At 40.9% G+C, this 12,103-nt stretch overlaps 1 protein-coding gene across 2 annotated transcripts in view; it reads left to right on the forward strand.

Moving 5' to 3' along the window:
* The first annotated feature begins 625 nt into the window (after positions 1-625).
* USP33 (ubiquitin specific peptidase 33) overlaps positions 626-12,103 on the forward strand; it is a 53,947-nt gene continuing 42,469 nt past the window's right edge. For both annotated transcript variants that reach the window (XM_041749582.1, XM_041749583.1), the window contains exon 1: positions 626-791. The gene's annotated coding sequence lies outside the window, so the exon portion shown is untranslated. The remainder of the gene's footprint in view (positions 792-12,103) is intronic.

The raw sequence follows: 12,103 nt of genomic DNA on the forward strand, positions 1-12,103 counted from the left end.
AATTGCTTTTTTAATTGTTTGCGTAGCAATTATCTGAACGAATTTTGAGTTGCATGCATTAGAGAAGGCCGGTCTCTTTCAGTGCTCTAGGGACTAAGCAGATACTAAGGTTTCAATAAATATTTCATTTGATCTTGATTTTGGCCTAGGGGAAAACGGGAGAGATGAATTTCTCCCTTGCAGATGTGGAAAAGGAAACGCAATTACTTTCAGAGACTCTAAGCCCTAAGAAGTTGGGAGAACAAAGAAGAGAGAGGAGTAAATTAAATGGTCTATTATTTCTTTGCATATAAGGTTAGAAACGTGAGGCCCTTCAGGGGCCAGCCTCAATGCAAGTTCTCTGATGCGCTGAGACAAGACCTGCTAGAGGTCGTGGATGTGAATGTACAAGGCGGGCGGAACTCGGGTAGAAGCGACGCGAGCCTCACGCCTAACTAAAAGCGCTGCGCAAGCGCCGGGCGCGGGAGCGGGAGCGGGTCTCTAACTCCCTGCGCCGAGGGCAGGCCGGGGTCTGCGCACCTGGGCCGCGGCGGCCCCGCCCCCCGCCCGCGGCCCCGCCCCCCGCCCGCGGCCCCGCCCCCTCCCCGCCCGCCCGCCCGCGGCTCCGCCGAGACACCGGAAGGAGCTGCAGCCGCTGCGGGAAGTGGCCGGGGCGGGAGGCGGGGACCCCGCGGGCAGCGCTGCGGAGCGGCTTCCCGGCCCTCCGGACGCGGCGCCCGCCCTCTCGAGCCCCCGGGAGGGAGAGAGCGCTGGGCGGCGGGGCGGCCGCGGGCCCCCGGCGGGCCGTGGAGGTGAGCGCGGCGCCGCGGGGCGGGGCGCGGGGCGCGGGGCGCGGGGCCGGGCTCGGTTCCCGCGGGCGCGCTGGGCTGGGGCGGGGGGCGCGCGGGCGAGCCGAGGCCTGGGTCTGCGCCCCGCCTTACGGGGACCACCCGCTGGCCGCCCCGGCGCGGATCCCGGGGGCGCGAGCCAGTCGGGGGCTTGAGGCAGGGGCCCCGGGGGCGCTCCCCTGGGAAGCCACAGGCCAGGGGGTGGGGCGGGTCGCTGACCCGCGCGGGGTCCCCTCCGGGATGCCAGCCCCCCGCCCCTCTCCCCTTCCCCCGAGCCCCCTGCGGGCTGCCAGCCACCCTCCCCCGAGGTTCCTCCCTCCGCCCTCCCCCCTGCCCTTCTCCCCCGAGTGCTCTCTCCCCCTTTCCCCTCCCCTCCACCCCTCTCCCCCTCCCCTCCTCTCCCCTAGTCCCCTCTCCCCCTCCCCTAGTCCCCTCTCCCCCCCGCCCCTCTCCCCCTCCCCCCTCCCCTAGTCCCCTCCCCCCTCCCCCCCTCCCCGAGTCCCCTCGGGGTTGCCAGCCCCCCGCGGTGGGCGCAGCGCTTGGAAGCCCCGCGGCGCGCCGGCTCCTGGCTCCCGGCTCCCGGCTCCTGGCTTCGCCCTGCAGCGCAGTTGAGGTGATGGAACCTCTTCGTGCAGCCCCACAGCCCCGTTATTCATTGTTACTAACGGGAAAATCCTGGGGTGTCATCGTCCCAGGGATATTTCTTCGGCCTGTATGGGGTCCATACTGCTGGAGAGGTTATCCCGCACCAGCCCGTCTGTCCTTTTTGCAGCTTTTGTTTGTGTCGGATTTCCATAGTGTGTGGTTTCCCAGACCTTTACTCAGATATACTTACCGGGTACAAAATGTTCTTCATTTAAATAATGTTCACAGGGTGCATGTTGAGCTATCATTTGAGCATCTGTTAGGTGCTTTGCACTCAGCGTAAACATTTTTAGGGTTTACGTTTTCATATAATTAGTGTTAGGCCTGGAAAATTGGGCCAGAGGGTAAAATCCTAGCACGAGCATGCATAGGCTCTAAATTGAGGATGGATTTTACCACAAGGATCTCTAGACTCAATTTGCTTAATAGATGTGTAGAATTATGTAATTTTTAAGGTTTAATTAGATTATTTTTTTCTTTAAGGAAAAAACCTGTTTAAAAAAATAACGAGCCCGTCTTTGATCCATTTCTAGTTGAGGCTATTTTATTATTTGGGAAGGTCTGACCAAATTAGATAATGTGCTTTCTGACTTGAACCTAATACAACTGTTGTTAACGAATTCATGCTGCTAATATAAATAGGGGGAACAGTAGGAATCTTATTGACAAACAATGCTAATTTTAAAAGAGGGTGATAGTAATAGTTACATTAGGCTGGTGGGTTTGTGTTGTTTCATTTACTTTGGCGGGGTTGGGAGAAAAAGACCATACAAAAAATATTCCAGGAATAAAATATTTGACCTGCTGAATGCAAGAGGGTTTAGTCTACTTAAAATTGCATCTTATTTTTGATCTCATTTATTGCCAACTTTCACTTTTTTGTCTTTCATGAACTACCAATAACCAAATAACAATGTAGTTTAATGGCATTAGATTGCAGTAAGTTCATTTTAAATATTTGAAATTCTGATTAAGGAGATAATTTTTAATTTTTGTGTATTGCTGTTAGAATTTTCAGTGACCTTTTACATGTGCAATCTTAGTTGAACCTCATGTCAGGTCTCTTAAGTTAGGAATGCCAAGAAGTGAAGTCTTTTCCCATGACAGAAGCATTTGAAGATTGTGTAAGGATCAGAATTTCCTTAAAGCCTGAAATAATCTTACTGAAATAACCTTTGATAAAAATTAGAATTTGGATAGATATTAGGGCGCTGTGAATTATAAAATATGATAAACTGTGGACTCTGCTAGAAAATGAAGTACATAAATGGTGAAAGATTTTTGGTGAGAAATGTGAAATATAAACATCTTTTAAGGGCGGCCTGGGTGGCTCAGCGGTTTAGCGCCACCTTCAACCCAGGGCATGATCCTGGAGTCCAGGGATCAAGTCCAATGTCAGGCTCCCTACATGGAGCCTGCTTCTCCTTCTGCCTGTGTCTCTGCCTCTCTCTCTCTCTCTGTCTCTCATGAATAAATAAATAGAATCTTTTAAAAACAACAACAAAAAAGTCTTTTAAAAAGAAAGGAATAACTGCTTTTTTTTTTAAGTTTTAATTATTTAAATAATCTGTACACCCAACGTGGGGCTTGAACTCAACCCCAGATCAAGACTGACCCAGCACACTCCAACTGGGCCAACCTGGCGCCCCAGTAACAGCTCCTTCTTTAGTATAGTTTTTACACTTTTTTTTTCACGTCTGCCTGTGATGGCAAGAGCATTTTGATAAATAAGACAGCGCCAAAGAGTCCAAGATAAATACAGCAGAATAGTCATCTATAAAAAAGAATGAATTTTGAATAATGCATATATATGTATAGTGTATGTATATATGTATATTTTTAAAGATTTTATTTATTCATGAGAGACTCAGAGAGGCAGAGACACAGGCACGGGGAGAAGCAGGCTCCATGGAGCCCGACATGGGACTTGATCCCGGGTCTCCAGGATCATGCCCTGGGCTAAAGGTGGCTCTAAACTAAACTGCTGAGCTACCCAGGCTGCCAGTATAGTGTATATGTTAAGAGAACTTTATTATTATATTTTTAAAGTGAGCTCTGTGCTCATCAGGGGGCTTGAACTCATGGCTCTGAGATTGAGTTGTATGTGCTACTCGAGAACTCATATTTTAAAAATTGTGCATGTATCAAAATAAAGTTATTTTAGAAGGCTAAGTAAGTAAATATCTGTGAGTTTACCAGGGAAAACGCATGGGAAAATAAAACGAATGAAACGTGGTTTCTGCTTTCAAAGAACTTACAGTCAAACTTCTAGTCGAGTAGAATAGTTTTTTTTTCACTACTGTAAGTGCCTTATGAGTATTATAATCAGGAATTTAGATAAGGGAGACATTACTTGTGATTGTGTCATGGTAGAGATAGTGTTTGAAATGAGTGAGGTTTGGAAGGTTTTCAACATGGGGCTATTGTAGGACCTTTCTAAAATAAAAAGATAGTTGGGTTCCTGGAAAGGTACAAGTTATAATTAAAAAAGGATCGTTCAGAACAATTTGGCTGATAGTAAGCCTGGGTTATGTAAGTGAATATAGGAGAGGAAAAAGACGAAATACGAAAGACTTCTTTAAAGGTGTTTGATCAAAAAAATAAAAAAAGGTGTTTGATCAGAAGAGGTATGTATTCCACATGAATGAAGAATGAGCTGTAATTGGGAGAAGACAGACCAGGAGATTCCTTGGGCAGCTTTAGGTTAAGCTAGACGTCGATAGCACTACTTTTGTGCTCCTTGTGGTTTCTCAGAAGTGCTATCTTGAAAGCAGGCCTCGAGATAAAAACATGGGTGCAGGGGCGCCTGGCTGGCTCAGTGGGTAGAACATGTGAATCTTGATCTTGGAGTCGTAAATTTGAGCCCCGTGTTGGGCAGTAGAGCTTACATAAATTAAAAAGAAACCCCAAAGAGACATGGGTGCAGATGAGATTCTGAAAGCAGCAGTAAGGGAGTGGGTAAAGAGTTAGGGAAGGGAAAAAAAGCCAATGGATGGACATCTGGTTGGGAGGCGGTTTAATCCTGTGGAGATTTTTGTAGAACTGCCTCAGAATTGTCCTATCAAATGAAGGGAAGTTGAGTTTTTCCACCTGCTTCTGGATCTCTAATAGCTCAAATCATTGAAAATCTTCATCATTGATTGGGTTTGGTATTTCTTTCTCCATTACATAAAAAAAGAAAGGAACTGTCATATTTAAAAGAAAGGATCTTTATGTCCAAATAATTGGGAACACATATATCAAGTCCTCAAACTTTGTCTTCTGTCTAAACATTCATACTTTGAATTGTTTCCATAGTAGTTAGTATTTATGTATTGTTTACTATCTCACTCTGTTCAAAGCACTTTATATGTATTTTTTTTTTTTAAAGATGGATTTGAAAGAGTGTGTGCACAACCATGTGTGGAGAGGAGGGGAAGAGGGAGAGAATCTTCAAGCAGATTTCCTGCTGAGTGCGGAGCCCAAGGTGGCTAGATCTTATGACCTATGAGATTATGACCTGAGATGAAACCAAGAGTCAGGTGCTTAACTGACTGCACCCCCCAGGGGGCCCCCCTTAAAAGACTTTTACATATAAAAGTACTTTATATGTACTTTATATATATGCTAGAACTCCATGAGGTACATATTTATGGTTATTTATCTGAGTTTTATAGATGACAGAATTGAGGCACAGAGAAATAACCTTGTTCACAAACCTAGGACATAATGGATCTTGTATTTGAACCCAAGTAACCTTGCTCCAGAAACTATCCTTTTTTTTTTTTTTTTTTAAGATTTTATTTACTTATATGAAAGAGCAAGTGAGAGAGAGAAAGAGCATGAGCATGAGCACGAGTGGGGTTAAGGACCAGAGGGAGAAGCAGACTTCCCATTTAGCAGGGAGCCTTATGCAAGGCCTGACCCTGGAACTCTGGGATCATGACCTGAGCTGAAAGCAGACACTTAACCAACTGAGTCACCCAGGTGCCATCCAGAAACTACTCTTAGCCACAGTGTTGTCTTATAAATACTTTTCAAAGTATGTATTTCTAAGGATTTCTATGGAAAGTATTCTTACTCTGTAGCTTTTAGTACTCTTTATAAGTAAAATATTCCAGGTGTAATCTAGCTTATGAACATGATAAAACCAATTACTCTTTTTATTCTAAAACGTATTGATAAATTGAGTAAGAATTGAGTAAGAATTGCACTATTGTTGCATGCATCTCCTAGAGTCTAGATTCTAAATACTTGAAACCCTCTTTTTTAGTGTCATGTTAGACAGTAAGTTCTTTGAACCCTCATATAGAATATGGCATGACCATGACCATCTTTGTCAATTTTAGCTCATTTTTCTGAATAGTTTGTTTTTTCTTTAAAGACTATTATTTTCAGTTTAATTTATTTTTATTAAGTTTTAAATTTTAATTTCAGTATAGTTAACATACAATGGTATAGTAGTTTTGGGTGTATTAATGTAGTGATTCAACACTTCTATACAGCAAACACTTTACTCTGTCACCTATAAAAAACATATGTACAAGTTACATATAAAATTTTTTATTTATTTTTTAGGTTTTATCTTTTTTTTTTTTTTTTTTTTAAGCAAACTGCCCAATGTGGGTCTCAAACCCTGAAGTCAAGAGTCGTACACTCTACTGACTGAATCAGCCAGGCACCCCTAAAAAACTTAACTTTTTATAATTTTATAACTAGATTTCACAAGCCTGCCTTCTGTGCCTTTATCCAGATTTTTGTTAAAAATACGAACAGTTCTGCCACCTGCTAGAAAAGACTTTCTGTATTCATATCAGTCTTCTCTATAACTGTTAAATTATTTACCAGTTTCCCTGCCATAGATTTTTTTCCCTCATAGTTGCTTGAATCTGACTCTTTATAAATAGCTTTACCTTTTGAAATAGACTAGACAATGTTAATGCAGACAGTTTCTCAATATTAAAAGGTTCTTATTAGGTCACTACATTGTGATGTGTAACAAATATTAATAACATGGGTCCTATGCTTTTCCAAAAATTTGTATATGTGCTCTTCTGTTATTTGGATGGTGAGGCTAGAATTTTGGGTATGAAACATAAAAGTATTCCTTCTTTCCCCCTGGTTAAAAGTTTCTTCAGAAACCATTTTGAATCTGCAGCTGGACAATTGAGCTGTACATCATAGAGCATGAATTCAACCAGGAATATTTTTCATTTGGGGTTATTGCCAGAAGGTTATTGCTATCAGAAAATTTGGGGCTCCTGGGTGGCTCAGTCAGTTAAGCATCTGCCTTCAGCTCAGGTTATGATCTTGGGGTCCTGAAGTCGAGCCCTGCGACAGGTTCTCTGGTCAGTGGGGAGTCTGCTTCTCCCTCTCACTCTGCTTCTGTGCTCTCCCTCTCTCTCTGTAATAAAATCTTAAAAAAAAAAAAAAGACTCAGAAAATTTCAAATTGTCTTGCTAGGGTATATAGAGGAAAAGATATAAGACCGCAAAGGTAAGGATAAATTGAGGTCAGTTGTTGAAAGCCTGAATTTCCATGCAGAATTTGGATTTTCTTGTGCTCCTTAGAGATTGCCATCCTGTGAATCACAAGCTTCTAGAGGAATCTCAGAGTTTTGTGGGATCTACATCTATATCTGAACAAATGGCATTTTCATATACATTTATGTTCCCTCTTCATGTTGTCTATCTTTTCTAATGCCTAGTGACTGTCTTCCCTGGACAAACTGTCAGACCAGAGTGAAACCATGCAATCCTTCTTTTTCTGGGGTATACACTGGAAAAGAGATTGAAGTAGCTTAGAATGCCTTTTGTCTTACCCTCTTGTATCTAAATATCTTACTCTCAGTAAATCATTATCAAAAGAAGGAATAAAAGAATGATTTTGTTACCACAGTGAATTAAATAAAACTAGATAACTAGAATATTAAGGGCCTTCTATTTTGGCAGTGTTATGTTTAGTTGTAAGGAATACTAAATTGTAGAAATTATTAGCTTCTGTTTACATGCACTAGTTCTCACTAATTGTTTAGTTACCAAAAAATTAATACCGGATACCAGAATGAAGAGTACTTATTCTTCCCCTGTCCCCATTTGTTCGCTCTGAGCAAAAGAACACATAACCTTCAATAACTATATATTTTTATAGGATGTCTACATCCAGGTATAGTGTGCTGTAATGCAGGTTTAAAATTTTTACTTTGGTGGTTTCGTACAGTATGTATCATTCTGTTTCTTCCTTTTTCCCAATCCAACATTATGTTCTTCAGATCTATCCCTGTTGATAAACTTATCCTTCTGTTTCAATTGGTTAAACTGTTATGTAGCATTCAGTATGAATGTACCTTTTATGTATTCATTCTTCTAATGATGAACATAAAATATTGTAAAATCAAAAGTGAGATTAAGACTATCTAGAAAGCAATGAGAATATTTCCATTTAATTGGCAAACATTGGTATTTAGAGGAAAATGCATACTAATTAAATATTTTTATTAAATAAAAAAGAAAGAGAAGTTAGTACTCATATTTAAGGATTAAGAAAATAAAACTCAAACCAAGTAGGACATGGAAATTAAAGATAAAACTGTAATTAATGGAATTGAAAAAACAGAACAAAAATAGTAGAAATGATAAATTGCTGAACTGGTTCTTTGCAAAGACCAATGAACTAGATAAAGCTGTTATAGAAGAAAAAAATTTAAAAAATTAAGAAAAAATAGAGATGCACAAGATTAGGAATGAAAAAGGAAAAAAATATAGGAGAGATAATGGAATGTTATGCAAATTTTCTTGAGATTGCTATATGCATGCTGTGATGCAAAACTGAAAATCATCATTGACGGGGCATGCACGATTTATTTATTTATTTATTTATTTATTGATTGATTGATTTTATTTATTCATGATAGTCACACAGAGAGAAAGAGAGAGGCAGAGACACAGGCAGAGGGAGAAGCAGGTTCCATGCACCGGGAGCCCGATGTGGGATTCGATCCCGGGTCTCCAGGATCGCGCCCTGGGCCAAAGGCAGGCGCCAAACCGCTGCGCCACCCAGGGATCCCGCATGCATGATTTAATAGCAAAATATAAATTAGTAAATTTGATCTAAGAAGTGAAAAACTTTAATTGTCCCATTCCCACTAAAGGGTCAAAAGATGATTGAAGATATGTCCTGCAAAGAGGCAGCATAGCAGGTAGTTTCATAGCTGAGTTTCATTTAATTTATAAAGAGCATACAATAATAATAATGATAATAATAAAACCTTTTCTATGGTATAGAAGATGCAGAGTTACTGAATGGAATCTGTGAAGCACATGTACTTTAAAATTAAAAAAAATTTTTTTTTTAGATTTTATTTATTTATTAATGTGAGACACACACGGAGAGGGAGGGAGAGAGAGAGAGACAGAGACAGAGACAGAGACACAGGCAGAGGGAGAAGCAGGCTCCATGCAGGAAGCCTGATGTGGGACTCGATCCCGGGTCTCCAGGACCATGCCCCAGGCTGCAGGCGGCACTAAACCGCTGCGCTACCAGGGCTGCCCTAAAAATTTTTTTTAATTTAAATTCAGTTTGCCAACATACAACACCCAGTGCTCATTCCGTCAAGAGCCCTCCTTAGTGCCCGTCACCCAGTCACCCCATCCCCCCACTCTCTTCCCCTTCTACTACCCTTTGTTTCCCAGAGTCCGGAGTCTCTCATGGTTTGTCTTCCTCTCTAATTTTTCCCCACTCAGTTCCCCTCCTTTCCCTTATAATCCCTCTCACTATTTCTTATATTTCACATATGAGTGAAACCATATGATGATTATCTTTCTCTGATTGACTTATTTCACTCAGCATAATACCCTCCAGTTCCATCCAAGTCGAAGCGAATGATAGATATTCATCCTGATGGCCAAGAAATATTCTATTATGTATATATATACACACATGCACCATGTCTTCTTTTATCCATTCATCTGTGGCTTCTTCTGTGGTTTGGCTATTGTAGATGTTGCTGCTATGGGCATTGGGGTGCAAGTGTCCTGTCATTTTACTACATCTATATCTTTGGGGTAAATACCCAGTAGTGCAATTGCTGGGTCATAGGGTGGCTCTATTTTTAACTTCTTGAGGACCCTCCACACTGTTTTCCGGAGTGGCTGTACTAGTTTGCATTCCTACCAACAGTGCAAGAGGGTTCCCCTTTCTCCACATCCTCTCCAACATTTGTTGTTTCCTGTCTTGTTAATTTTAGCCATTCTTACTGGTGTGAGGTGGTGGTAGCTCATTGTGGTTTTGATTTGTATTTCCCTGATGGCAAGTGATGTGGAGCATCATCTTCTCATGTGCTTGTTGGCCATGTGTATGTCTTCTTCGGAGAAATGTTTGTTCATGTCTTCTGCCCATTTCATGACTGGATTGTTTGTTTCTTGGGTGTTGAGTTTGATAAGTTCTTTTTTTTTTTTTTAAGATTTTTATTTATTTATTCATGAGCGACACAGAAAGAGAGGCAGAGACACAGGCAGAGGGAGGAGAAGCAGGCTCCATGCAAGGAGCGTGATGTGGGACTCAATGCTGGGAATCCAGGATCATGCCCTGAGCCAAAGGCAGATGCTCAATCCCTGAGCCACCCAGGCATCCCGAGTTTATAAGTTCTTAATAAATCTTGGATACTAGCCCTTTATCTGATAGGTTATTTGTGAATATCTTCTCCCATTCTGTAGATTGTCTTTTAGTTTTGTTGGTTGTTTCCTTTGCTGAAGCACATGTACTTTTATCCCTGATAAAAACGTTACCCAAAAGTTAATTTCACTTGCAAAATTTCTAAATGCAATATTAGCCAATAGAATCTAGATATAGGGGATCCGTGGGTGGCTCAGCGGTTTAGCGCCTGCCTTCGGCCCCGGACGTGATCCTGGAGTCCCAGGGTCAAATCCCACATTGGGCTTCCTGCATGGAGCCTGTCTCCCTCTGCCTGTGTCTCTGCTTCTCTCTCCCTCTCTGTATCTCTCATGAATAAATAAATAAAATCTTAAAAAAAAAAAAGGATCTAGATACAAAGCAACAGACTAATACTACATTTAGACCCATAGAGTATATCAACGCAAGGATCATTTGTATCAGATCTGTTAATTGATTATATCAATGTTTGAAGTAAGGAATATTGTAAATCATCAATAGCTGCTGAGAAGACATTTAATAAAGTTCATTAAGTCTGTTTCTAATTAGGGGCTCCTTACTGGCTCAGTCACTAGAGCATATGACTCTTAATCTCAAGGTTGTGGGCTCAAGTCCTATGTTGGGCTTAGAGCTTTAAAAAAAAAATTCTAATTGAAAAAATCAAAGTAAATTAAGAATAGGAGTAAATTCTAGCAATATCCTAAGTGGCTAATCCATTAGGACCCAGACATGGATGCTTAAAACCACTTTTTTTAAACAAACATATTTAAGATTGCCTTAGAGATTCTAGTAAATGCATTAAAACAGTAGAGTTAAATAATTAGTTTTAATTTTGGAGAACGAGGTAAAACTATCATGTTTTCCAGTATATGCAGGGAATAGTCAGAGAAACTGAAAAGGAATAGTGAAGGAGGAATGTCTTAGAGCTATCAAAATTCTACATTCTGTGTATTCAGATTATATATGGTACTGGGGGACGCCTGGGTGGCTCAGTGGCTGCCTTCAGTTCAGGGCCTGATCCTGGAGTTCTGGGATTGAGTCCCACATTGGGCTCCTTGCATGGATCCTGCTTCTCCCTCTGTCTCTGTCTCTGCCTCTCTGTGTCTCTCATGAATAAATAAATAAAATCTTTAAAAATATATAAATGAATAAATACATTAATATGGTATTGGCGTAAGTAGCTTATTGGAACAAAATGGAGGATCCAGAAATATGTGCAAGTGTAATAAAGATAGTATTACAGTTCAGTGGGTAATGGGTAGATTGTGTAGTAAGTGGTGCTGGTACAACTGTCTGCCTGTCTGAAAGAAAATAAAATTGGGTTCTTGTCTTAAAATAAACCCCAGATGGATTAAAGCCTTGTTTAAAAAAAATATTTAAGGTTATTTTACGGCTTTAGCTATATAGACTAGGGTGAGGGAATTTTAAGATTAGAAACTCAGAAGCTATTATAAGAGACATGTTTGGTTCTATTAAAATTAAAGCTTTTAATGATAAAGGAAACCATGAGAAAGTTGCCAGTAACTATATTAAGACAGACATAACTAGTAGAATATGTAGAGCCCATAAATAACCTTCGTATATGTGATCAGATGTTTTTTGACAAGAGTGCCAAGACTGTTGAAAGGGGAAAAAAGTCTTTTCAACGAAGGAATTGGGCAAATTATATACTCACATGCAAACCTACATAGAAAAATTGACTTGAATGGGTGAAAGGCCTAAGCAACTAAGCATAAGAACTAAAACTCTTAGAAGAAAATGTTTGTGACATTGGATTTGGCAGTAATTCTTTGAATATGACACCACAAGTACAGACAAAAAAGGTAAATAGATAAATTTGACAATTTCACATTAAAAGCTGTGCATCAGAGGGCACAGTCAAGAGAGTGAAAAGGCAACCTGTGGAATGGTTATAAATATATTGCAAATCATATGTCTGATAAGGGGGTAAATACCCAGAACATGCAAAGGACTCCTACAAC

Source organism: Vulpes lagopus, chromosome 3 (assembly GCF_018345385.1).
Source record: "Vulpes lagopus strain Blue_001 chromosome 3, ASM1834538v1, whole genome shotgun sequence".
Lineage (NCBI taxonomy): Eukaryota > Metazoa > Chordata > Mammalia > Carnivora > Canidae > Vulpes > Vulpes lagopus.